Source organism: Camelus ferus, chromosome 2 (assembly GCF_009834535.1).
Source record: "Camelus ferus isolate YT-003-E chromosome 2, BCGSAC_Cfer_1.0, whole genome shotgun sequence".
Classification (NCBI taxonomy): domain Eukaryota; kingdom Metazoa; phylum Chordata; class Mammalia; order Artiodactyla; family Camelidae; genus Camelus; species Camelus ferus.
The window spans coordinates 62913852-62940210 of record NC_045697.1 but is presented as its reverse complement, the minus strand read 5'-3'; the positions used below and the strand labels follow the sequence as shown (position 1 = coordinate 62940210).

The 26359-nt window shown below is 37.5% G+C and overlaps 1 long non-coding RNA gene across 1 annotated transcript; it reads right to left on the bottom strand.

Annotated features, from left to right (window-relative positions):
* Positions 1-468: 468 nt before the first annotated feature.
* LOC116657475 lies at positions 469-15766 on the bottom strand. The gene is made up of 4 exons (XR_004312581.1): positions 15349-15766; positions 8643-8747; positions 3828-3904; positions 469-525 (listed from the first exon to the last, which is right to left on the bottom strand). It is a non-coding gene; the product is annotated as an uncharacterized LOC116657475 (long non-coding RNA).
* Positions 15767-26359: the final 10593 nt, after the last annotated feature.

The following is a 26359-nucleotide window of genomic DNA, read 5'->3' as shown; positions in this document are numbered from 1 at the left end:
TTTAGCAGACTGGCATATATTCAATAAATAAAAGCAAATTTGTCAAATAAATATAATTTTGTATACAATAAGAATTATACTTTTTCAATAGTGAAAATTTTGAATAAGATAAATATTATGTATTGCTATAATTTAAGATACGGCTTAATTTTAGTTCAATAATTACACATCTGACTATATACCCAAAAGAATTAAAAACAAGTACTCAGACATTTGTACATTGTTGTTCATAATGGTATTAATTCAAAACAGTCAAAAGGTGGAAACTACCCAGATGTCCACCAACAGATGAATGGATAATCAAAGTGTGATAAACATATACACATATACATATATAATGGAATATTATTCAGCCTTAAAAAGGAATGAAATTCTGACACACGCTACAAGATAGACAAACCTTGAAAACATTGTGTTAAATGAAATAAGCCAAACACAGAAGAACAAATATTGCATGTTTCCACTTACATTGACTATGTAGTATTGGCAAATCATACAGACAGTAAGCAGAATGGTTGCCAGGGGCTAAAGGAGAAGGAATGGGGAGTTATTATTTAATGGGCACAAAAATTCTCTTTGGGATTATGAAAAAGTTCTGGAAATGGATATGGTGATAGTTACACAACATTGTGAATGTATTTAATGCCACTGAATCATACACTTAGAAATGTTTAACAAGGTAAGTTTTATGCTATGCATAATTTACCACAATTTTAAAAAGTGTAAAACAAAACATGATTAGAAGAACAAAATCCCAAGGGTGGCAAACTGTTCAGAGATAACGTTTTCAAGGTAGCTTTATACTTACTTCTCTACTTAAGATTTTGAGCACCTGATGTATTTCTGGCACCAACATGTCCCTGCAGGTGGATAATGGAAGATTCAGGAGGTTGTGATGTATGACACAGAGATTCATCTTTGGAGATGAAAGTTTTCCTAAGTTGCTGGGAGTGTTGTGGACTGACAGTTCTCAGTTCTCAGCCCTCTCAGGGAATTACCTTTGGCTGGAGAGCTACCTTTTCCAAGGTCAAATCCCATTCCCAAGAAAACCCTTCACCCAATGGACAGATGAAGGGGGAGTAGAAAAGGCCTGTCTCCTTTCCATAATGTGGGACAACTTGAAAGGGTTACTGTCAGAGCTCCACATAGGATCAGCTGAGGTCTTTATTGAAACTGCAGTGTAGCCTAACTTCTCCCTCTGCTCAGTCTTTCTTCATTATCTGCCCTCCCATAGATATTCAAGTCAAGCATTCCCTACTAAACTTCTAATGTGCTCATTTCCATCTCAGAGTAACTATACACTGAGGACAAGAGAATACCTAAACACTCCCAAGTCATTGGTATAAGATCCTTGTTGACATTGGATCCTGGGGAACTAAAGGAGCCCCCTGTTGAAGAAGGGGCATATAGGGCCAGGTGTTAAATGCAGCCTTGGCCAAGGTCTAGCCTACAATGGTACACTTAGTTCATTAACCGACTCAGTAATGTCCACATTTCCCAGTTTTATGCTTGAAATGGACATATTCAGTAATCAGTATAGCCTCTGTATTGTTTCCCTTGCCTGAATCCTGTAGTCATGTGGAAAGTCAAGTGGGACCCCTGAAACTGCTCTCCCAGCCAAGACTGTAAATTAAAACCAGTACCACACTGCGGGCGAGATGGCAGAGATTAGTACCCCTGGAGAAGGCAGAGCTTGTGGTCCCAGCCTATCTCCATTTAAATCACAAGTCTGGCGCCTACAAAATCGAGATGTTTCCTGGATACTAACAGTCAAACTCAATCAAGCAGTAGCCCTCATTGCAGTCACTATGCTAGATGTGCTAGCTTTACTGGCACAGATAAACATAGCCTCAGGTACAAAGCCTTTGATCTGGAAAATGTGTTCTTTTTTTACCCTTTTCAGAAAAGAGGAGCAGAAACAATTAGCATTCACTTGGAAGTGACAATAGTATCCATCTGCAGTCTTGCCCCAGGGTTATAATAACACTTTCTTCCTCTGTCAAAGAAATCTGAATGGGCTGCACATCCTGAAGAACACCCTGCTGGCACATGATACGGATAACATCATGCTAATAGAACCAAAAACAAGAAATGACAACTATGTTGGAGGCTTTAGTGAGACAAATGTGTTTCAGAGGGTGAGAGGTAAATGAAGTTTCAGGGGTCTGCTGTATTTCTGAAATTTCTAAAAGTCCTGTCACCTCAGGAATCTGGGCCAATGTCTTTGAAGAAAAAAGTAAATTATTGCCCCTCACAGCTTCCACACATAGAAGGAAGCACAATACCTAGTAAGCTTCTTTCAGTTTTGAAGGCAACATATGCCACAGCTGAGAATATCACTCTGGTCCCTATACTTCGTGACATGAAGAGCTGCCATCTGTCATTAGAGCACAGAACGGGACGGGAGTCCTGCCCAGACCCAGGCTGGAGTGAAGGGACAACTGCTGCTCAGGACACGTGGTCCTCAGACTCTGAGATACTGTAGGTATCTGGAGTGAGAAAAGATGATGTATGGGGTTTATGGTAAGCCCAGGAGAATGGTGATTATGGCCCCCTACCATTCTGGAGCCACCTCAGAGGAGAATACGGCTGAAAAACAGTTGCTGGATCCTGGTAAAGATAGAGTGCCTGACCAGGGGTCTTTAAGGGACTTTGCAGTCAGAACTGACCAACATGATCTGGTTCTGTCAGGTCCACCAATCCCACAAAGGGTAATTGACTTGGATCATGGGAAGACATGGCTGTGGTTACAATGGGGTTATAAGGAGGATCCCTTTGACGATTCTTGGTTAATAAGACAGTTCTTCAGTTCTAGTGGTTCAGGAGCCATTGTGGGTGGTCCCCAGGATGTTAAATGATAAGACGCCTTCTCAACAACTGATCTGCTTAATTCATAGCAGAGCATTCTTTTGACTGATTAGAATTTACAAATAATAAACACTCCACTTAAAAGGCTATCACCTTTAAGCATTCTGATAGTTGGTGACAAAGTACAGACTCAAAAATCTGATTTTTCTGTGTTCTAAATGTCAAAATTAGATTACTATTTCTATTGTTGTTCTTAGTTACTGCTTAAATTCCAAGCACTATTCTAGGCATTATATGTGCAATAGCTCTAACCTCAAAATAAGCTAGCAAGATAGATATCATTAACTCTAGTTAACATTCATAAATATTGAATCTCAAAGAGTTTAAGCATTTACACATAATTATCCAACTTGTAAGTGGCAGAGCAAGTTGGAACATAATTCTACAAATTATAAAATTCTCTGAAATTTTCATCTCTTCTTAAAATAAAAATTTGCCCTAGCTAAGAATAGCTGTGAAATGTTTCCATAAAAGTATAAAATTTACTTAGACTAACCAGACTGGCAGTTATGGTATAGTATTAGAAGTAGTGAAAGCAGAACCCAGATTGTAGAAAGCTAGAATAAAATGAAAGGTAATGAAGTAGCTACAGGAGAGCAGAAAACTCTCAAGAAGCTTGGTTTTATAGAGCTCATACGGTAGCCAGAGAGACATCTGGATCCAAGAAAGCTATTTGTAGTTATGTGTGCATTTTGTTTTGTCTTTTTGTAAGATAGGAAGAGTGGACCATGCCTGTATGCTGATTCAGAGGATTCCCAGAAAGGAAGAGATTGAAATATAAAGAAAATAAAAGGAATGATTGATGAAGGAGATGGAAAAGGATGGGATGTAGCTTATTTCTGATACAGAGTTACACTTTCTCATCGCAGTGTCCTTGTAGTGAGGTCTCTAGACCAGCAGCATTAGAATCACTTGGGAATATTAGCTACACAAATGATCAAGACCGATCCAAGACTTACTGAATCAGAAACTCTGTGATGGAACCCAGAAATCCAAGGTTTAATAAGCTCTTCAGGTGATTCCAATACACAGTGCTCTGTAACAAGAGATAAAAGTCAGGTGCAGAGGAAGGTGGATTTGCAGATCCATTAGCAGAAAGCTGACAGTTTCCATTTATTACATCTCTTGGTTCTCAGGCAGCTTCTACTTTCAGGATCTCCTCTTTCTACAGCCATCCCCACCAAAAAGGTGAGGATTTCCATTGGTTCCTGGTGGAGAATTAAGACTGAAAAGATGTGAGCCAGTCATCGTGATCACTGGCTAACGAGCTCAACAACAGGTTACACAGGCATCAACCAGGTAAACAGAGACAGAGCAGAGCAGATCCCAGAAACCATGGTAGGTCTGAGCATCTTTTCCTTTTAACTGATGCTGACTTAGACAGAAGAGAGGAGATTGTTTGAGGGACCAAAAGTCTGAGAAATCTTATTAAAGGAGAGTAAACATTACATAAAGAGACTGTTAAATTTTACTCAAATTAAATTTAAAACCAATTGGACGAGTTTTCCTCCTATTACCCAGAAAACCAGGGCTTTTCAGTTCAGATTCGAAGTAGGCAAAATAAAGGGACAATGTGTTTACCTTTCTTTTAAATTCCAGTGTGTGTAAATCTCTGACACAACGTCATATATTTAAGCAAGTAACTTCTTAATAAATTAGAGGGGAAAAAAAGGAGATACAATATTCAAGTTAATACCCATTCTCACATTGATATTCTTAGCAAAATTAACATGAATTAAAGTTTTCTGTGTATTAATGAACACAAAAATCTTGTAGAGGGTGAAAATAAATTTATTATTTTATTCTGTGACAGAAAGATAGGCATTATAAATGCAAAGAATAGAAACTGCCTGAATCAATGGAGGACATTAAACTTAAAAAATGAAATGGTCAAATGCTTTCTAAAGAAGAGAAATTGCATAAATATTATATGTTCAACAAATTTGCTTATAACTAAAAAGCTTTATTTGTGTATTGTGATATTATGTGTATATAAATTCTCAGTGGGGAGAACCATATGGCTTCGTTACATACGTACATATCTATTATATACACATATGATATCCATATCACTTTAAATGGTTATGAGTCTTCAAACATTTGTAATGCATGTTAACATGTGTGCAAGTTCTACACAGAGCTAAGCAAGAGTGTTAAAAGCAGGTTAATTCTGGGAAAATGCAATAGAACCTGCTATAGAAAGAAATGAATGAATACTAGATTGTACAATTTAAGGGACTGCCTACTGCCTAAGAAAAATCTAGCATATTAAAACCAGAACCTAAAAAAAAAAAGATGCTTCTGTATCAGATCAGAGTATTTGTCTTTAAACATAAGCATATATTCTTTGGAATCATAGAAGTGGGAGAGTAGGCAACATTCCATGTACAACTTGATCACAATTTACTTTCTAAACCCTTCCTTCTCTTCAAATCAATTTGCTGCATTTGATTTTTTTAGCTTGGGTGAATTTATAATGCATTTATAATTGCATTTGTGATGTAATGGGTTGGGGGAATTCTGATAACAAAAAAGTTATGCTATCTAAAGGAGACAATAAAATTATATGTTGGTAATGAGAACTGGATTGCTTATACCATTTTGTACCCTGCTGCAATCTTACATCAAGCCCCTTTGAGCCACACATGCAACTCCTATTACCACTAATTGCAGTTGCACTACACAGGCACATCAAAAGAAAAGGCACAGACCTCCTTTGTGCTGTGCGTTTTGTGATTCTGTTTATACTATATAATGAGATCCCATTCTACATTCACATTTTAGGTACTGGTTGTTCTTATTCCAATATTTACCCATTTCCAGTTTTCCTCCTTCATTCTTTGAAACTCTTGGGGGTGTTCAGATAGACGCATTAAAACGAAAAGAGCTAATTATATTTTTCAAGATATGATTCTTGATTCTAAAATGAAAAGAAAAATTCTCACGAGGATGTATGTCTTTTTTATCTTGAGGATTAGTGTAGTTAAAAGCACTATTGGAACCTGAGATCTATGAAGGAATTTCCTTAATAACAAACATTTTCAGAAATTAGTTCATGATCTGTAGTCATATGGAGGTAGCTTTTTCTAGTTAAAAAATAATTATTTTAAATAAGTAATATGATGGTTCAAAATGAAGTCTCCTAGACTCTGTTGGGTGCTCTGCCCTAACGTCTCTGAAAAACCTCAGATTTTCAAAGTTTAATACTTTCTATCCTCTACCAACTTTTCAAGACCAAGGAGATACCCACACCAAGAGGCGGCAGAAGTCCATGCCACCTGCCCCCGCCCCTCTGCCACACTCCCTATCAGAGGTGGCATCACCATCCCGTCTACTGCACAGGCCAGAAACCAGGCAGGCGTCCCTGCTGGCCCCATCTCCTCTGCCCTGTGTTTCCCAATATCACAGACTGAATAGTTTTCTCTTCAAGAGCTCATGAGTTCAACAACTGTTCTTCTTAGCGCCATCATCAAGGATCCTCCAGGATCTTTGGCCTCATTTCTAGACCATGTCGGAGGCTCTAACCTGGGATCCCTGCATCTGCTCTGCCCCTTCCCTCTCTTTCCATGTCAAGAAAGGGTCTTGATGAAAATGCAAACATTGTTATACTTCCCTCCTGGTTAAAATATTTCAGTGGCTCCTCATGGCTTTTCCGATAAAGTCAAAATTACTGCAAGGCTCTGACACAACCTACTTTTCCTGCCATGTTTTGCACTTAAATTGCTCTTGGCCTTCTTTTCTTTCTTCATATTTAACATGTTCTGTTCGACCACAGGACTTTGCACATACTCCTTGCTCTTTGTGAAACCTCAGCTGCTCCCTTCCTACACACACACACACACACACACATTACCCCCACCCTCTGTCTACTCCTTTAGGACCTCATCCATTCTACAGATTTGCAATTCAAGTATGACTTCTTCAGATGTTTCTGATTTCTCCTATCAGGTACATAAAATACATTCTCACAGCACTCTGCACTGCCATCAGAAGCCCGTCTTCCTTCCTCTCTTCTGTCAACAAACATTTAATGAATAATTAAATTATAGGACAGGCAGCCAGGATTCCAGGCACTGGGGAACAACAGTCAATTAGTCAGATAAGATCCCTGCTCTCAGGACCTTCTATTCTAGTGGGATACATGCAAAAAATAAACAAAAATGCAAGTCAACAAATAAGTACTAGGAGGCCCTTCTCCCAGGGTGGTAAGAAGGCTAGAGACTCCTGAGGGGAGGAGGCCACACCACCAGTGGAGATGGGAGGGGTTCCCTAGGAAGATAACTTTGCTGAGACCTGAATGGTAAATCAATTACATTTTCCTGGTGGATTACTAGATTAGTTTCTGCTTCTCCCACTCAGCTGCAGACTCCACGATAGCAACGATCATGGTGATTTTGTTCAGAAATTGTATGTCTTAGAAGATCCTCTAACAATATTTTGAATAAAGAAGTAAATATAAATATCACACGTTTTATCTCAAGCCTATCTGCATTTGAATCTCGTTCTTATCTTCGAATCAAATTATTAACACTCCTAACCTTCAATGTCCTCATCTACAGATGAAGAAAATAACACCTATTTTTCAAATAAAGTCTTATACATACATACATACAATCACCTTGTGGTTTCAATTAACATAAATCCAAGGGTGTGGGTCCTTCCTGATGTGTTTCTCCTCTCATGTCTGAATCAAGAATGTGATTACTAAAAATTTAATGTAAAGCCTCTGGCACTTAACTTTTCTCCTTTGTTAATTAAAACAGTGATACCTATGTCTCATGGTTGTTTTGAGAAATGAATGAGGCATTAACTTATGAAAGACCTTAGTTCAGTTTCTGGAGTGTTATAGCCTTTAAATTTTATTTAATTTGACTAGGAAAAGCTTTCAGAGTACACAAGAGAAAAGGCACTCTAGAAGTTCATAGAATTAGTATCAGACAACAGTTTTTAAAAATGATTTTGCTATGAAGAGAAGGAATTGATTTAGATTGTTACAGTGTCTGTGTGTATGCATATATAAATATATACGTAATGTGCATTTATGTGTACATATATATGCATACACACACACATATATATGTCTATGTACTTCCTGGGCAATATTATACTTAACTGTAAATAACATTTACATAGATTATTGTTTTCAAAACACTTCTGTGAATATTCTCTTGTTCAATTCTCAGTAACAAACCTGTGAGGCAGGTATGGCAAGTTATAAGGAGGCTTCGTGCAGAAAGAGCTAACAGCGGGTAGCCAGGCTTTTAGGTTACATGACTTATCCTGTTACTAACAGCGAGCAGTGCCCTGATTTGTCAGCAGGTGTTGGTACAGAGCGCTCCACCTCTCAGCTGCTGGGCAGGCAGAGGGAAGAGGAGGTAACGCCATTGCTACTTCCAGACTATGGCCCTGGCAACACGATCAGTTGATGATGGAAGATAGATTATTTTACCCTCACATCCTCCTAGTTTTTTTTTTTTTTTTTAACAGTTCACTGCCTAAGCCTGCTTGGAACTCTACATTTATTTAATCCTTCCAGCAGAGAACAATCACTGTGAGTTTCCCCACTGACATACTTTTATTTGCTGAAAGTTCATTCTTTGCAGGTTGAGCACATAAAAATTTAAAGAGACAGTGTTAAAACGAATATAAATCACCTCCCCCAGCCCATAAAAAATAAAGTACCCCACCTTGAGAATGGTTTAAAAGTATTTCCAGGAAATATGTTTTTGTCTAAACACTTCAAAAAATAAAATAAAATCAAGAAAAGAGCTAACCTTGTATTTTCACAGATCAAAATGTTCATTTAAGTAGTATCTGCAGAAAAACAGCTGAGTGTCCATGACCCAAATGGTGCCACATTCGTCATGTTCTCTTCAGATCTGAAAAAAGGAGTTGTGATATAACTAAAATTGGTTGACCTGATTTTGAGTTTCTGTAATAACGTCAATAAAGCTCAATTAATCTCTAGTTTCAAGCATTTGTGAATATTTCCATTTTATACTGGATGTTTATATTTCTGAAAAAAACAGACAATGGAGAACAAGTTGTATTTGTAGATAGGAGGGATTGGACTAATGTGTTTTCCTACTTATTCTCTAATAATTTCAATGATTCCATGATCCCTGGTCATGTGATTAAAATTTACAAATGTTTTATGTTGATATCTCAATTTAGATAAAAAACAGAAATGATAAGAAATAATATTGTAATATTTTCTACAAGTTGGCATCAGAGAGGAACTTTGGACAATTGATTTTTCCTTGGTCCAGGCTGAATTCTAAAATTCCATGATGAGAATACGCCAAAGGTGAAAGGAACTTGCAGATGTAAGTGAGGTCCCAAATGAGTTGATTCTGAGTTAATCAAAAGGAAAATTATCCTAGGTGGACATGACTTAGATGAAAGCCTTAAAGAACAGTCATCCTGACACTCTTGAAAAAGCTGGCTGCCATGTTATAAAAGATGAGAGGGGTCCCCAACTGACAAGAGCAAGAAAATGAGGACCTCAGTCCTACAACTGCCAGTAACTGAATTCTACCAACAGCCTCTTGAACTTGGAAGAGGACCCTGAGTTCCTAAAAAGAATGCAGCCCACTCACACCTTGCTTGTCACCTAAGGAGACCCAGCACAGAGGAGCCAGCTGGGCCGTGCCTGGACTCTGACCCACAGGAACTGTGAGATAATAAATATGTGTTGCTTTAATCTACTAAAAAAAAAAAAAAAAAGCTATCAATGAACTGTGACATCTCCGTTAGTTAGATCCACATTAAAATCCTGGATTTATTTACCAAGTATTTATTTAGTGGCCACTGTGTCTCAGGTAGTGTGCTGGGATCAGACACTGTGACAGATACTGAAGACTACATTTCTGAGTGTAAGTGACACTAAGAAAAACAATGAGCATCTCCCTGGAATTTCCTGGGTGATGGGAGAATCCTTTGTTCTAAGGAGGTGATGCTTGGTGAGCCCCCGGACGAAGGCCGGTCTTCAGAAAGATGAAGCCATGATTGGAGGTTTGGAAATTTCAGCCTCAGCCCTACCCCATCCTTGGGGGAGGGAAGAGGGACCTAGAAATTGACTTAACAATCCATCATGATAAAGTCTCCATATCCCTAAATGACAGGGCTTACAGGCTGGTGAGCACATCCATGTACCAGAAGGATTTTGCATTCCAATTCCATGGAGACAAAACTCCTGCAGTTAGCATCATTCATCTGGCTATTTATCTGTATTCATTATAGCATCCTTTATAAGAAACCAGTAAACCTAAGCAAAATCCGAAGTGTGACTAATCTAGGGACCTACTACTTGGCAATTGTTGTCTGAAATGGGGGCAATTTTGTGGGACTGAGCCCTTAATATCAAGCATCTGTGCTAATTCCAGGTGGTGTCAGAAAGAATTAAATTGTGGAACACCCAGTTGGTATCCATAAAGAACTGGAGAACTGTTTGATGTGGCAAATTCACACATTTGGTGTTAGAAGTGCTGTGAGTGGACAGTTTCCCTTTAATTAGCGTCTGTCTTTTCTTGACTCTTCCATCCCTACTTCATGCCCCGCACATCTGAGTCTCTGCCCCGGCATGATCAACGCCTACCCTGGGGTTCTTTCACTTTGTTTCAATTATATACACAGGGAATATTTTTATTAGGGGCAGAGCTTGTGTCCTGGATCACGACACAGACTTTTTACCACCCTCTTATATTATTTTACCAAATTCTTAAAGGTTTACATGTTACAAATTGCTCACGTGAACCTAGGATACTTATTTTTATCTGAATAAAATTTACTTTCCTAACTTAAAGACTCGTTTCTTGCACGAATGGCCCCAGATTTCCCTGTGAAATCCAATCTGTTTCCTTTGACAGAAAGTCTTACTGGCCAAATCCCTCTGAAGCCAACTTTCTGGTCCTGGGGCCGCCTTGTTAAAACTGTCCTGTTGCCTCTTGGGCTGCCTCATTGTTGAAGTCTATTAGTATGAGTCATTCATTCCTCAGTCCTTTGTCCCTTGTCATTAAAAATTGCTTTCAGCATCTCTAGGAAATGAGAACCAGATGTATTGTAGTTACATTAGACATTTCTTGTTCTGCAACTAATTTTGAAACAAATTTGGGGTATTTGATTCTGGTCATTTCTGTTATAAGATAGAGTTTTTGAGATATTAACTTAAGTTTTGTGGGGGGGTGTTTCTCCCTATATTTCTTCTTTCTTCCTTTTACCCTAACCTACCCAAAACACGAAAATCCCTGCACTTCCTTGCCTTTGAGGGCATTTGAAGCAAGCTAGGAGAAAAGAGAGAGAGAGAGAAAGAGAAACATTTACTTCCCCCTTTAGCTATTTCTCCCTCAAAGCTTAAGGCCATGCTGGAATTCCTGCATGTGGTATTACAAAGTGAAAAGGCTTTGTCTATACCAGGAAGAGATTTTTCCAGGGCTGAAGTAAGGAGAGCTGAGAAGGCCAAGACTGTGGGTCTTGGGAGCAGAGGGGGTGCCTCTCAGTGTTACCAGGAGGTTGGCAGGTTCTCAGTGAGAAAGGTGAGCAAAGGCCTGTGCTCCGAGAGCAGCAGAGGCACAACGTACAAATCCCCCTGCACTGGGTCTTCACAAGCTCTTTCACCTGTCTTGAAGGTCCTTCCTTCTATTCAGCTGTCCACATCCCACTGCTCTATAAGCCCATTCTGATCCTCTAAGCCCTTCTCTTAACCTCCTGCCCTTGTGTGTGATCGCTCCATTGAACACTCCCCGATTTTATTGGTGTCACTCATTCAGCACTTAATCCTACTGCTTTCAGCCTGACATCTGATGCTTTGTATTCTTCAACTCTTCATCCGTTCATTTATTAATCTGAATTAAATTGCAGATTCTTAGAGTTAAGGACAAGGCTTTAGGTCTGACTTTGTTACAGTGGTACCCACCAACAGTTTATGGAAATGATGCATAATGGAAGAATATCAAAAATGTTCTAAGAAGAGAAATCACACTATTCTAGCTCTAAAATCAGTTTTGAAACACCTATAAAATAGAATTTTATGGTCAAATTATGATCATATTAGGGTTTCATACATAACAACACAATACGGCAGAATCTCATCTGGAGGCACAGGGTAGAAGACAGGAGAATAAAAGCATTGTTCCTCATACACGGCAGACACCTAGCATTATGCATTTCTCAAAATTCACAGGATTGTACAACACAAAGAGTGAACCCTAATGTAAACTATGGACTTTAATTAAGAATAGTATAGTGATGTTGTTGTAACAAATATATCACACTAATACCAGATATTAATAATGGGGAAACTGTGTGTGTGTATGTGTTGTGTGTGTGTGTGTGCATGTGTGTGTGTTTGCATTGTGTGTGTGCGTGTTTGCCTAAGTAAGTGGGTGTATGGAAACTGTATTTTTGTGTGTTAGGGGGAAGGTTGGGGGGAGGTAATTAGGTTCATTTTTTTTTTCAGTGGAGGTACTGGGGATTGAACCCAGGACCTCGTGCGTGCTAAGCACACACTCTACTATTGAGCTATATACCCTCCTATCTCTCTGTACTTTCTGCTCAATTTTTCTGTAAACTTAAAAATGCTTTACAAAATAAGTCTATTAAAATAGAAAACACATTACAGAAATCACCCTTCTCTAGAGGAATGCTATTCCAAAAATATACAAAATCCAACCACGTAATTTTTTAAAGGCAGCAAAATTTGAATATTGCACCTTGATTTTTTCCAATTTTTGATGGCCCTTTTTCTCTGTATACTGAAATGGATCTTTTATTACAACAAGACAGCAGCAGTTGTTCACTCACGGCTGGCCAGATGCGTACTACAGCAGGATCATCATATCTTATATCTACTTAAAAATCATGCCTATTACCTGCTAATTGCCATGTATTGATTTACTTAAGCATCCATGGCTGCTGTATGAGAAAGATAACACTTGGCTCTGGGGGGTCTGGAAATTCTTTACACTGTCAGTGACCTTGACGGAAAAGGGTAATTAATCTGAACCTCCGGGTGGAATTAAGAGACTTAAACCTTTCATTCTTTATGAAAAGCTTCATCTTTAGTGATGTGAGCTCACAGTTCTATTTACTGAGAAAACATCTTATATTAACTTATCTCCTTCTCTTTTGTGATCAGCTACCAGATTGCAGGTTTTCTATATCCAAGGAAGAGAAGGGGAGACAAAAAAAAAAAGACTTGGTTACATAGCAAAGAATTGAATTTTCTCTAGGGCTGTGCCCACTCATCCACTGAGTAGCCCCATGGCAATGAACAGGCCACTTTATTTTCCTGCTTCACTTTTTCATCTGCACAATGAAATTATACAAGTTAGTACTTTTATGAGAGGAAAATGAAACAATAAATCTAAATTTTTAAAACTATGTTATAAATCCAGGGTTTTTTTTCTCTTTTTGGGGGGCACAGGGGGGTTTGTTTTTTGCAGGCACAGAGCCACCTGAGAGTTAAAAATATATCTAGGTTCTAGATATGCTGCCTCATTTTTTTGGTCTTCATTTGTCTTTTGGCTTCTTGCAAGTGAAAACATGCAGGAGATGTCAGACACTGTGACATAAACGTGAAAAAAACTTCACAGTGATGACAAATCAAATAGCATACATAAACTTTAAAAAAGGTAGAAATGTTTTGAGATACAAGTGTCCTTTAAGGTGTTCTAGTTATTGTTTGTTGATGCTAAATAGGAAAATGCAACAACCATTTTTCTTCTGATAGGTATTTGTATATGCTGTTGGTCTGAATGATACTTGTAATTTGCCAAATGACATTTGTTTTTCAATATAGAATTACTGATTACAATTGCTTCCAGCCAGGCAAAGAAAGTATAGGGGGCGTTGAGATGTGGTACCCAGCAGGAAACGTCTTGACTTTCAGATTTTCTCAGGCAATCTGTTTTAGTCAAACACAAGCGCATTTCTAGTCATTTTCTTTTCTGATCGGCAAACCACCAAGCTTATTGAGGATTCCAGAGCTTTAAGATTTCTGAAACAAGCCATCTTCCTCCCTATTGAGTATTTTACTTTGTAGCACTGACACTTCTGTCTGTTTATCAAATGCCACTTCCAGAACTGCTCTATCTCTTCCTCTTTTTATTTTATTTCCCTCAGAGCTTCCATAAGGGTGCATTTTTGCATGTACATATGTGCCTGTATTATTTTTCTCTTCAGTAAAAGTAAATAGCTACCAATGGATAATGGGACTAATTTACTGTGGAATAGACTAACATCTTCTGCACCTGTAGAAAACACACTGAAATTTATACTGAATTGCCTGACTGCATGTTGAGCAACAGATAGAGAACAGGGTTCTAGGGAACGGGAAAGGAAGCAAAGGGCTATCACCAGTCCCAGTTTTTAAATTAAGCACTTTGCTAGCAGGGTAGAACTAAGGGTCCCTTGGAATGTGGCATACATGAGCTAATGACTGCAGAACATCAGCGAGCCATGCCTTTTCCATCTGTGGTTCTTAGGAGTGAGAGGAGTGATGGAGGAAGGAAGGGGTGGAGGCCCGGCAGGGGGAGGCAACCACATAACAAGAGGGAAGGTACAATACATGAAGCAGCCCTCAAAGGAGACCTCTGCTGTCAGTCCCTTAGGTTTCAGTCTGCATAGCCTTTCACAGCTTCCTCTTCAGAGACTGCCAGTGTAATAAAGAGAGTAAATGCCAGTGTGGACAAGCACATGTGGTAGAAGCAGAATCCTGCTTCTCCCCAATACCTGGAGTTTTGATATAATTCAAAGACAGTGATTATCAAATTAATTTTCTATACTATACCATGTTAAAGGAGTATAATCATTAATTTTAACAGAATTCTGAAATGAGTTTGAAAACCACAAATTCACTGAATCTTTTTTTTTTTTGGTTCTGCATTACACTATACAAGCATCTTAGTTAGAAATATATGTATAAACAAAACTTCTGCAAAATTCTTTCTTAGTCAATACCTACCTCAGGTGGGTGCAATTAGAGGATAAGAGAAAATCCCTTAGAACAAATGAATAGATGATTTAAGCCAGTGTGAAGTACCCAAAATGTGTTAGCAGGCAACTTCTCCTAAATTTTTTTTGGTATCCATAATATAGTTATCAAGATATGTATAAAGTGTGAAAGTCTTAAAAAATGTGAAAGATAAAATGAAAAGAGGATAACATGGTCATAAGTGTTTGCTTGTTCAGTAAGTTTCCAGAAACTGGACTTTACCTTGGTTGATTCACCATGGTCAGGGTCTGAGCTGCATAACAAGAGAGAACTTCTCATCTTCTCTCATTTGCAGAAACAGACATATTAACCAGCACACAAAGGATGACACATAACCCAGAACATCAATACATTCATTACTTTACAACCATTGATTTGACCAGAACACTTGAGTTGGCCAACTGCAGTAGTAAGCTTCGCATCAAAACAAGAGAAGTAATTTATCTTAAGTGACAGTTAGCTAAGGCAGCCTGAGTTGTTTCACCTACCAGAGGGATACTCTTGCAAAGGACACCTTCATACTTGAGTCTGCTTAGCAAAGATTCATTCCATCCAGAGCAGGGAGTGGAATGGATGCCCAGCCAGTGTTTACTCTGAGAGGTTCCTTCTCTCATGCGCCCAAGGCTCAGCACCTTTCTGCTCCCACAGTCTTCTTCCAAACAGGTTCAACCAGGTCCATCTCTGTGTGGTAGATTATACATACAAGCAGCATTGTCTCGGGGGGGATTCTCAGATCTCCTGTGTTCTTAACATTAACTCACAATCAATGGGCAGTGCTTTGCAGGCGCCTGAGGTGCTGGAGGCCTTTCAGGTTCACGGGTTCATGGATTCCAGCTGACCGAAGAACACTCGAGGAGCCAAGGAGCCGTCGGTATCTCTGACGTGCCTTTATCGCCGAGCAGAACACACAGGCTTCAATGGCGGTGGCGGCAGCGGCGGTGGCGGCAGCATGTCCTGGCCGCTTTATTCAGCAAAGCAAACAAAGCCGCCATCTAGCCAACTACGTGAACCCCGAGGCTCACCCAGTGCGCTTGCGCAGCGCCCGTCATTACCAACAATACAGTGGTACTGCGCATGCGGGATAATATTGCGGCGCCACTAGCACCAGATGTCCAGCGAGGGAGCCTGTCGGACTCCATTTTCCCTACAGGCAATATTTTGATTTTCTAGCGCAGGTGGCTAATCATAACCATTCTAGTCGGATTTGATGAATTGAACTCTCCTGAGGGCAATCTTATTTATAAATATTGGGAGTGTCTCGCCATAACCCTATTATCCTATTTGCAGTGTGAGTTGGCTGGAAGTTTGGTTTTTTTTTGTTTTGTTTTGTTTTGTTTTTTAATTTGCAGATGCCAACATAAATGAAGGAATAAATATAAACACATGTATGATGTTAAAAGTTACACTTAACTCCTAGAAGTCAGGTTAGTACTGGGGGAGAAGCATGGGCTTTGGCATCTGATAGAAATTTTTATTATACCTCCAATACTTATCAATTCTTTGACCTTTATCAGGCTATTTAAACTCTCCATTTCTTCGTTTCTAAAATTGGCAGTAGTGGTAATAATAGTGGCCTTATGGAATTGTTACTAGGATTAAATGAAGCTAATGTTTCCTGGAAAAAGTAAGTGATGGGTAGATAATAGTTCTTGCTAATTATGAATAAACTGGTTATAATGCAAACTGATCAATGATCTAAACATAAACAAAAAGTTTGCTTTTTTAAACTAAAAAAAGTATTTTTATGGCTCTAGTCATAAATCTGGTGCTTTATTTTCAATCGTTGTTCTCAACTTTTTTTTTTATTGCAAGATGTATCTTAAAGATGTGATAATATAATAAAGAGACAAGGATCCAAATGATTTCATTCTTTCTCATAAGAAGAAGGGTTTATTCCGAAGTAACAAGTGTTCTAGAAGATTATAACTGTCTCATAGTCTCTAAACTTTTAGATCCAGATTATAGCTTTATTTTTTAACTATCTTCACTGTTGGGATTACTGCAAGGGGAAAACAGCAGAGTACACATCACCAACTTTACTCCCAATTCTGTGCAGAGAACATTTCTTGTTCTCCTACCAACACACAAGAATAATCACCTACTTAGCATTTCCTTCCCAGGCAACATGGCTCCTGAACTCAGGTCTGCTAGGTAGAAGAATTCTGTGAGTCTACCTTAAGACGGAACAAATTGGTAAAAGATAGACAAAGAGAACTTTGTGTTCTTCTTCTCCTAATTGTAGATTCTGAAATACTTCCCAGGTGGAAGGTTTACGTCTATAGCAGGATGAATTCAAGTGGTATCATATAATATTCTTCACTGCCCCTTACTCCATCAGTCATCAAAACTCCAGAAGATATTAAATTGCTAGGAAACTGGGTTTCAGAGACCTAAAGTTTCCATGATTTGTTTCAGGAAAATGGCATTGAAATCATATTAACAAAGCTAGGTTCAAATACTAAATAAATAAATAAATGAAGAACAGGCAATTTTTAGACCCATTTCTTTCATTTACCTGGAATATAACACACATTTAATGTCATTTTCTTAAAGATACCTACTATTAACCCTGCAGATTGTTTTACCCCTGTTTACACAGGCTCATTAACTCCCTGTCATTTTTCTTCCATGGCATACATTGTAATATTCATAATGATTTGGTTAGCACCTTAGTTCTATGTACACTTTCTGTTAAAATTTAAGTTCTTCGATTGAATTAAAAAAAGAAAATGTAGATAAGATACCAGTATTTTTCCAAGAATAGAGAGAAGAGCTGATCAATCTAGTTGATCCCCAGTCTATCTTGGATCCAGGGCAGTTGTGGAGATCACACCAGGAGAGCTTGTCTGTCTTCTTGTAGGCACTAGTATGAAGTTACTTAGCTTCAAATACCATCTAAAAATCCTCAGAAAGTAAATCATTGGTCTATTGCCTCTTCTACCCCTCATTAGACCAATGATAATGGCTGACTAGAATGTAAATAATAATAATTGGCTTATCCTAGGGTAAACACATGTTGGTAAAGAACAGAGAGAAGGTACTGGCAGACCAGGGCAGTTGCTACTCTCACTATGAGGTCCGTAAAAGTAGGAATTGTGTGTCTGTGTGTGTATGTCCACCAGCAGAGCTGTCATGTAAGGCATGTTCAATAAATGTTTGTGTAATGAACTAAAAAAACAGATATGGAGGTACCATAGATGTCATTATTCATAAGCAAATTAGAGACCCCTCTGCATAGTCTTCCTCCCCAAAACAGCTTCTCCCTGGATGCCTGAGTCTACTATTAACAAGATATTCATTATGTTATGCATTGCCTCCCTCCATTTGCTCCTTAAAATTTGCATTCACCTTTAGATATATTTTAACCAATCCTCTGACATCTGTTGTAAATGTATTCATCAGAATGTTTTCTCTAGAACTGGATATTCGAGGCACCAGAATCTCAGAAAAGAATGAGAGAATGCTAAAAATTGGGGCTAGAGAGAGTAGAAAAAACAAAGGAACAACAGCAACAAAACGGCATAGAATTCTCACCAAAAGCTAGCTGGTATAAATATTGTGTATTTCTGGTTTTGTACACTCACAGTTAAAGATAAATTCTTAAATAATCAATAATTTTCTTTTAGACCTGAAACACTATTCTGGACTTAATGATATTCCAATTACTTTTCCCTGACATAATTAATATTGACACATTAGGGAACATATATTTTCAAAACTTATGGTCCAGTTTTGGTTGTTGGTGAATTTCAGCAGCTATGCCTTCCACCGTGCCTTGTCAAGGCCATGGCCTTCTTCTCTTTGGCAGTAATGTCTCAGGTGGGGTCTCATCCCAAATCAGACTCCTGATACATGGCTCTAAAGACCCTTGCTATGAAGTTCATTAGTGTTTAATATAACATAAGCTCTGTGAGAGCACAGAATTTCCTCTTGTATACAGTCTGTGTAAAGTGGTGCCTTATAAATAATTATTGCTCAATAAATACTTGTTGAATGTTTGATTAAGTTAGCAAATGAATACATTTACACTGAGAGCATTTCTTAGCATCATCTCCCATAGTTTAAGGTGTTGATCTAGGCTTATCACAGACAGTGAATGAGTGATGGGAATGCTAATGAAGGGTCTGGAAACCTCCAATTAATAGTTATTTCCCCCTCAGTCCAGGTGATAGTCTGCCGTTTGAATCACATGAAAGGCTTTAGAAACTTAGGGACCTTTACTGTTCAGAGTGGGGTTACATCAGGTAGCTCTAGACACCGCTATAGCACTCAACTCATAGTTCATAGAACTTCATAGTTCATGAAACTAAAAAAGAATTTAGTTCTAACATTACGGACAAGGAACTGTGGCACTAGATTTCCCCAGTGTCCCGGTTACAGTGTAAAAGGCAGAGAAGAACTGAAACCTAGATCTGCATATTGCTTTTCCAGAGCTCTTTGCATCCCTCATTGACGAGATGCCATCTCATCTAGATGGATAGAGTATACATAAATTTCATTTTCCGGATGAATGTTCTTGTTCACTGATACAGAAAATTGAACGATTGCTTTTTATTAAGAGAAAGTTTATGGTAGCTTTGCCAGTGATGACCACAGTAAATTTTGGATGCCAGTGGCTTTTTTTTTATTGCTTCTAATAACTGTCAACCAAGAAAAACCCCCACATATATTGTGGAAAAATTAAAACTAAGAATTCGTTTACTTCATTACTGTACTTAAGGTGTTATCACTTCCTGGGAAGAAAGATAAATTAGAAGTTCGAGAAACTGGTTGCCACTTCAAATTCAATCTCTGAGTTATTAGGACAAGTTTTGAAATATTTGTTCAGATTTTTAAATTTCCTGTAACACTCCCCAACCCACTGGTTAACAATGAAAATAGCTGTCTTAGAACTATTAAACTAAAATATATTCGTGTATTCACAGTACTTGAATTAAGCAGTTGTTTGTTTTTTTTTAAACTTGAGAAGAGACTTTCTCTTTAATCAGTGTTCTCACTCACACTCGCTGTGGGTTCCACACCACAGCCTCCTCCCCAATCTCCTTCTCAACTATTGACACTTACTATGTGAAGGAAACTAGACTTCCTATTAGAGCACTGATGTGCCTAAATTCGATTCTTTAACCATCCCTGCGGGCTTATCCTCTCACACTCAGATATACTCTGTGCTCCCTGGTGTCCACCAGTTGTTTTCACAGGGTGTGATTAAAAACTACGCTGGCTGAAGCTTTAACCAGAGCAGAGCTTTCAGAAATGTCTTTTACTGTCACATCCATATGCCTCCAGCACTTAGTGAGACTTGTACTCCAGAACTCATTCCCCTTAGTGGGACATTTACATAAGCCAGAGTGTTATTAAAAAGTGCGACTGCACCAGATCAGGGAATTGTCCTCGCCCCCTCCTGCTCCTGCTCCTGCCCTGCAGGATCTCTTAACATCCTGAGGATTTCAGGCCCATCAGCCTCAAGGGATGTATGATACCACAGGTGTAAATTGCCTGAATTTTTAAAAATCTAATTAATCAGCTGTACTGAAGGAAACCTTAATAACTGGGAAATGGAACATATGGCTAGTATCAGAGTTACATATTCTTATGCCTTGTTCTTGCTGAGGTCAGGAAAATCTTATTCTTTAAGTCCCCAAAACCTGAAAGTGTCAGATATTCCTTTTCTGATCCTTAAACAGGTGCAGGCACAGGTGCCGATACTCTAAATCTGGAGTATAGATTTCTAGTATTAATGAAATGTTTCTTAATCCCTTCAGATGGAAAAGCTTCTTACTCTGCATCCATATATACACAGGTAACTCACGGCATGGAACAATTAAATTGAAGAGACTTTTGAGTGACTGTTTTGCAAGCCCATGCTCTAAGTTATGAGAGAAAACACAAGTATTTAAATGGTCCATGTGCATAGTTCATATTTACTACAAAAACCTGGTAAATGAGATATCACTTTATCTTGAATCTTAAATTGATATTCAAACTGAGATATCCCATCGAAGTGCTGTTTCAAAAAATAAGCTTGGTGAGTAACAAAAATCCAAGGCTGACTTGGAAGAGAAGAATGTTAAAGCAGTTCATCTAAGGTGGCTGACATTTAACAACCTTATTTATTCCTTATTTCCATTGTGATGGAAATCGCACACGCAGGCTTTGTGATTCACACCTGGGTAGATGTGAGGCTAGTGGGATGTTCCCCTGCAGAAGCGCCACTGTGTTTCTATAAACATTTGACAGTTTCCCTCCTCTTAAGACAAAGGATAGGCTTTTCTTCACGTCCCGGAAGCACTTCCTATGAACACCAAATCTTAAACATCCATTTAGGCAAAATTCATACAATTTTGACAGCATGATAGATGTTAAGGAATGCCCAGGATTTGTTATATTTGTTATATTTTGCCTCTTTTTTTTCTGAAAAAGAAATACTTATATTGTACTTTTGTTAGTCCTCTTACTGCTCCCTTGTCTCACCCCCATTCTAATCAGTAATTATTTACTCATTTTCAAGAATTCTCTTAGGATTCACAAAAATGCAGAGAGTTCCAGTGGCCCCCAATAAAAATGACAAAACTAGTGTCCTCAGTTCTACTGCATGGTTTCCATACTCCTAATTTCAAGAAAATATAACTCTACTTTTGAAAGGACTGTATAACCAATATCCCTGGTGGTTTTCCCATATTTTTAATAAAGAGGTTATTCACAATATGGATTATTTGTTACTAGTTCCCTCTTGCACAAAATCAGTGACTGTATATCTTTATTACCTGTAAGGATCCTGGCTCTCTAATTAAGGTCCTCCATGGTCATAGATTTCATCCTAATGTATATTTTAGTTTGTATAACTCCCCATTATAGGATCTGGTCTATTAAGTTTCTGACTGCACATGACTTAGATCTTTCGGGTATTCACAGTGCTTACAATGATTTTGGAAAAAGAGAGTGATGGAGAGAGGAAGAACAAATCGTGATGTATCTGAGTATTTATGTCTTGGCTCTGTGACTAAATACCAAATTACTCAACTGTTTTTAATCCCTTAATGCATAAACAGTGATAATAAAAAAAATTCCTCAAGTTTTCTAAGAGGACTATTTTACAAAATAAGTGAGATAGTATGTGTGGAAATGTTTTTAAATTGTGAAAGGATACACAGATAAAAAGTCACCTCATCATTCTATATTTGCATATGAGATAAAGTCCATATAGTTTGACTAAACATTCACATCTTCAGGGAAAGTTAGGTCTTAGAAATACTGTGAAATTATTGAAGCGTTGTCATGTGTATTAATCAGATTGGACTTTGTTATGCTGCACAATAAACTCAATCACAGTGGCTGAAAACAAAAGGTTTATTTTTCTTTCAAGGTACAGGTCCTTTGAGAATTGACTGGGAGTTCCAGAGCAGTCAGCTCACCCACCTTCTGGAACATTATATGACCAGGTCAAAAGGAAGGAGGATGACAGAGAGTCTTATGTTCTGACATAGAAGTAGTGCACACTATTTCCATTTGCATTCCTTGGCCAAAACTAGTCATATGATTCACCCAACTATTAGGGCCACAGGAAACACAGTCCTACAAGGAGCCCAGAAAGTGGAGAATGGGAAATATTTACCTCTAATAACTATCTTAGATCCCCAGCTTACAGGGACTAATCCCATATCTTTCTTCCAAGTACTCTCCCTTTCAAATATTCAACTCGTATGTCATTTTTGTAGGAACCTCAAGGCTTGTTATTAAGATTCAGTATTATAATAATGTAAACACATACAGAGAATAATTTTATTTTCTAAAAGGCATTTCTGTTTTAACAAATGGATCTTAAACAACAACAATAAAACAGTAACAGCCAAATCTTCCGAAATCCGTTAATGAATCCTTACTCTCTGCTTTTAGGAATCTTGCAATTTCACTTGCTTACTCCTGAAAGAGATATTTTAAAGCAAGTGAGTCTCCCCTTCACAGTTCAGGTCACAACAAATTGTTTATCCTCTTTTATGAAACAGGAAGCTGGAATAGATGTGTTCCATTTTCATCATCATTTAAAAAGTTGAACCACTGCATGGATTTGTGAAGTGATCTGAGAGTACCGCCTCTGACTGGAAGCTCACAGGTCACCATGTCAGGGAATCAATTAAAACACTGACTTAAAAGAGTAGAATAAGAAGGTTAAATTGGAACAAATTTATTGCTTTCATTCTCTACTATTGTTCCAGCTATTGTTTCACCAGATGGTTCATATAAAGTGTTTGTGTGTGTGTGTGGTTTAAAATAGACTCTTTTTTCTTTTGCTGTTTTATTTTAAACTATTGTTTATTTAATAATCTTCTGCAAAAAGACAGGCATATAACAGTGATTTGTTTCATAATAAGCACCCTCTTTCATAGTTTTTAAACTTTTGTGATTTTTCAACAGTGAACATAAAACAAACCAAGCTAAGCACAAACAATATTTGTGGAAAATTGTTCAAGATAAAGATTGACTAATTTTTTCTCCCAAGGAATATATAATATGACAAGCATCTTCCTACTTCCATGAAGGCAACAGCAGTTGGTTAGTATCCAGGACAGTGATCTCACAGTCCTCTAGTAGCTTATCAGGTAACAGATGAAGAGTCACATTAATGAGTTAAATAATGCTATGTAATGTTTGTAGACAATTAAATTGTGAGTGTGTGGGTGAGATAAATATGGCTGAATGAACATACATACACAACAGAAAATGTTTAAAAGGAGGTCTCTCTGCTTCTAAAGAGCAAAATAAACAAGTATCACAAGAATTCACCTCTAGTTTCTTTTTCAAAGTCTAGCTTCACCTTTGGTCAATAGTTTGGCTAGGTCAATATGTATAAATTGCATTCAACAAAATGTGAAAATATTAAGTGTTTAGCATTTTATTTATTTTTATATTGAAGTATAGTTGATTTACAATGTAGTGTCAGTTTCTGGGGTACAGCAAAGTGATTCAGTTACATATATATATATTTTAAGATTCTTTTCCATTGTATGTTATTACAAGATACTGAATATACTTCCCTGTGCTATACACTAGTTCTGGTTGTTTATCTATTTTATATATAGTAGTGTGTATCTGTTAATCCCAAACTCTTAATTTATCCTTCCCCTCACCTTTGGTAGCCACAAATCTGTTTTCTATGTCTGTGAGTCTATGTAAATAAGTTCATTTATATCATTTTTTTACATTCCACACATAAGTGATATCATATGATATTTGTCTTTGTCTGATTTCCTTCACTCTGCATGATAATCTCTAGGTCCATCCAGGTTACTGCAAATGGCATTATTTCATTCTTTTTTATGGCTGAGTACTATCAACAGCATGGTACTATCAGAAAAAACAGACACATATATCAGTGGAACAGGATAGAAAGCCCAGAAATAAACTCACGACAAAGATGAAGAATATACAGTGGAGGAAAGAGTCTCTTCAATAACTAGTGCTGGGAAAACTAGACAGTTACATGTAAAAGACTGAAACTGGAACATTCTCTAAAACCACATACAAAAATAAACTCAAAATTGATTAAAGATGTAAATGTAAGACCAGATACTATAAAACTCCTAGAGGAAAAACGTAGGCAGAACACTCTTTGACATAAATCAAAGTGTTTAAAAATTAATAGAATTGCCCTTTTAATCAAGATACATCTGTGTTTAATTATTTACATATAAATTTCAAATCTTTTGAATGTCTGAGTTTAACAGAATACCAAAAAGTTGTAGAAAGAAAAGGCCTCATTTTTACAATAAATTATTTATTTTATTAGTATTACTTACTATTGAGTATATACTTTTTAGCATTTTTAGCATTAAGCATTACTCAAACTCATTGTTTACAGATCCCTAGGACCTATATGCCAGCCTCAAGTGTTTTTTAAAAGATACTTTTGTTTGTTTTTGATGAATAATTTAAAAATTAATATAAGTATACTCTTTATCATATGGGAAGATACCTAATAACAAAGTTCATGTTTACTTTCTTGAGAAGTTAAATTTAAATTATTGCTAACATAGAAATTACTTTTTATGACTAGTTAGATAAACAGAGGTGAAATCAATGGATGCTTCCTTGAGAAAGAAAAATGTTAGTAGGAAGGGGTGAACAACATGCCCAGTTTCTCATTCCAAACTCCTGTCAAATTAAATCACTACTTCTCCCAGGGGAAGAACTAATGTGAAGGTAGAGAAAGGCTAGCAGGTTACTCAACATAGTTCCCTCCTAATGAAAAAAGAAAGAAAACTGACAAATATAGGGAAAAGTCATTAACCACCACCACATCCAACCTTCATGTTAAAAATAAAACAAAAACACCAATTTGAACAACGTTCTGTGCATGAAAATACCTTCTTAAGAACTATAAATATAAGTGAGGGATTACAGCACCTGGGTGAAGTGCAGAAATATGAAATGCATAGAGGATAGGAAAGATAGGTTACCCCCACCATCCCTCCTCCAAGTCCAGGCAGCCCAGTGCAGAAATAGACATCCTCCTCATTGGAGAAGGAGAGTGAAGTGGCACCCAGCTTTACCACACAGCCCAGCCCTGACCCACTCTAGCACAGGCTGACTCCTTCAGAAAACAATATAGTTTCCTAAAAAAATTTTAAATAAAGTTATGGTAGGATCCAGCAATCCCACTTCTGGATATATGTCTTAAGGGAAATAAAATCACAATCTCAAAGAGATATGTGTACCCCCATGTTCATTTTACATTATTCACAATAACAAAGATATGGAAATAACATAAATGTCCATCAACAGAATGTAGATGAAAAAGCTGTGGTGTATACATACAATGGAATATTATTCAGCCATAAAAATGAAGAAAATTCTGCCTTCTATATGACAAAATAAATGGAACTTAAGGGCATTATACTAAGTGAAATAGTCAGAGAAAGTCAAATACTGTATAATCTTACTTATATGTGGAATCTAAAATATCCAGATTCATAGAAATGGGAACAAGAATGAGATAAATAGGAGGGTAGGAGGTGTGTGGAGTGGGGAAATGTTGGACAAACTTCTGTCCTTTGGTGAATAAATTTAGGGATATAATGTATAGCATAGAGACTATAGTTAACAGTACTGTATTATATACTTGAAAACTGCTGAGGGAATAGATCTTCAATGTTATCCCTATAAAAATGGTAATTATATGAGGCAATGGAGGTGTTAACTAAGCTTATTGTGATAATCATTCTGCAATATACACATGTATCAAATCATCGCATCTTATAACTTAAACTTATACATACTCTATGTCAACTATATCTCAGTAAAGCTAGATTTCTTGCACCCTCAGATTACCTTCTCTTATGGAATATATTTTCCAGTGACTAACATATTTGTGTATGCTGTCCAGAGCATTTCCTTCCCAGTGTAAAGGTACCGGGAATTCTAAGTTGTTAATCAAAATATTGTTTTGTGAATATACTCAGAAAAAAGAGAGAGAGATAATATCAAGGTTCATTTCATTTAAGC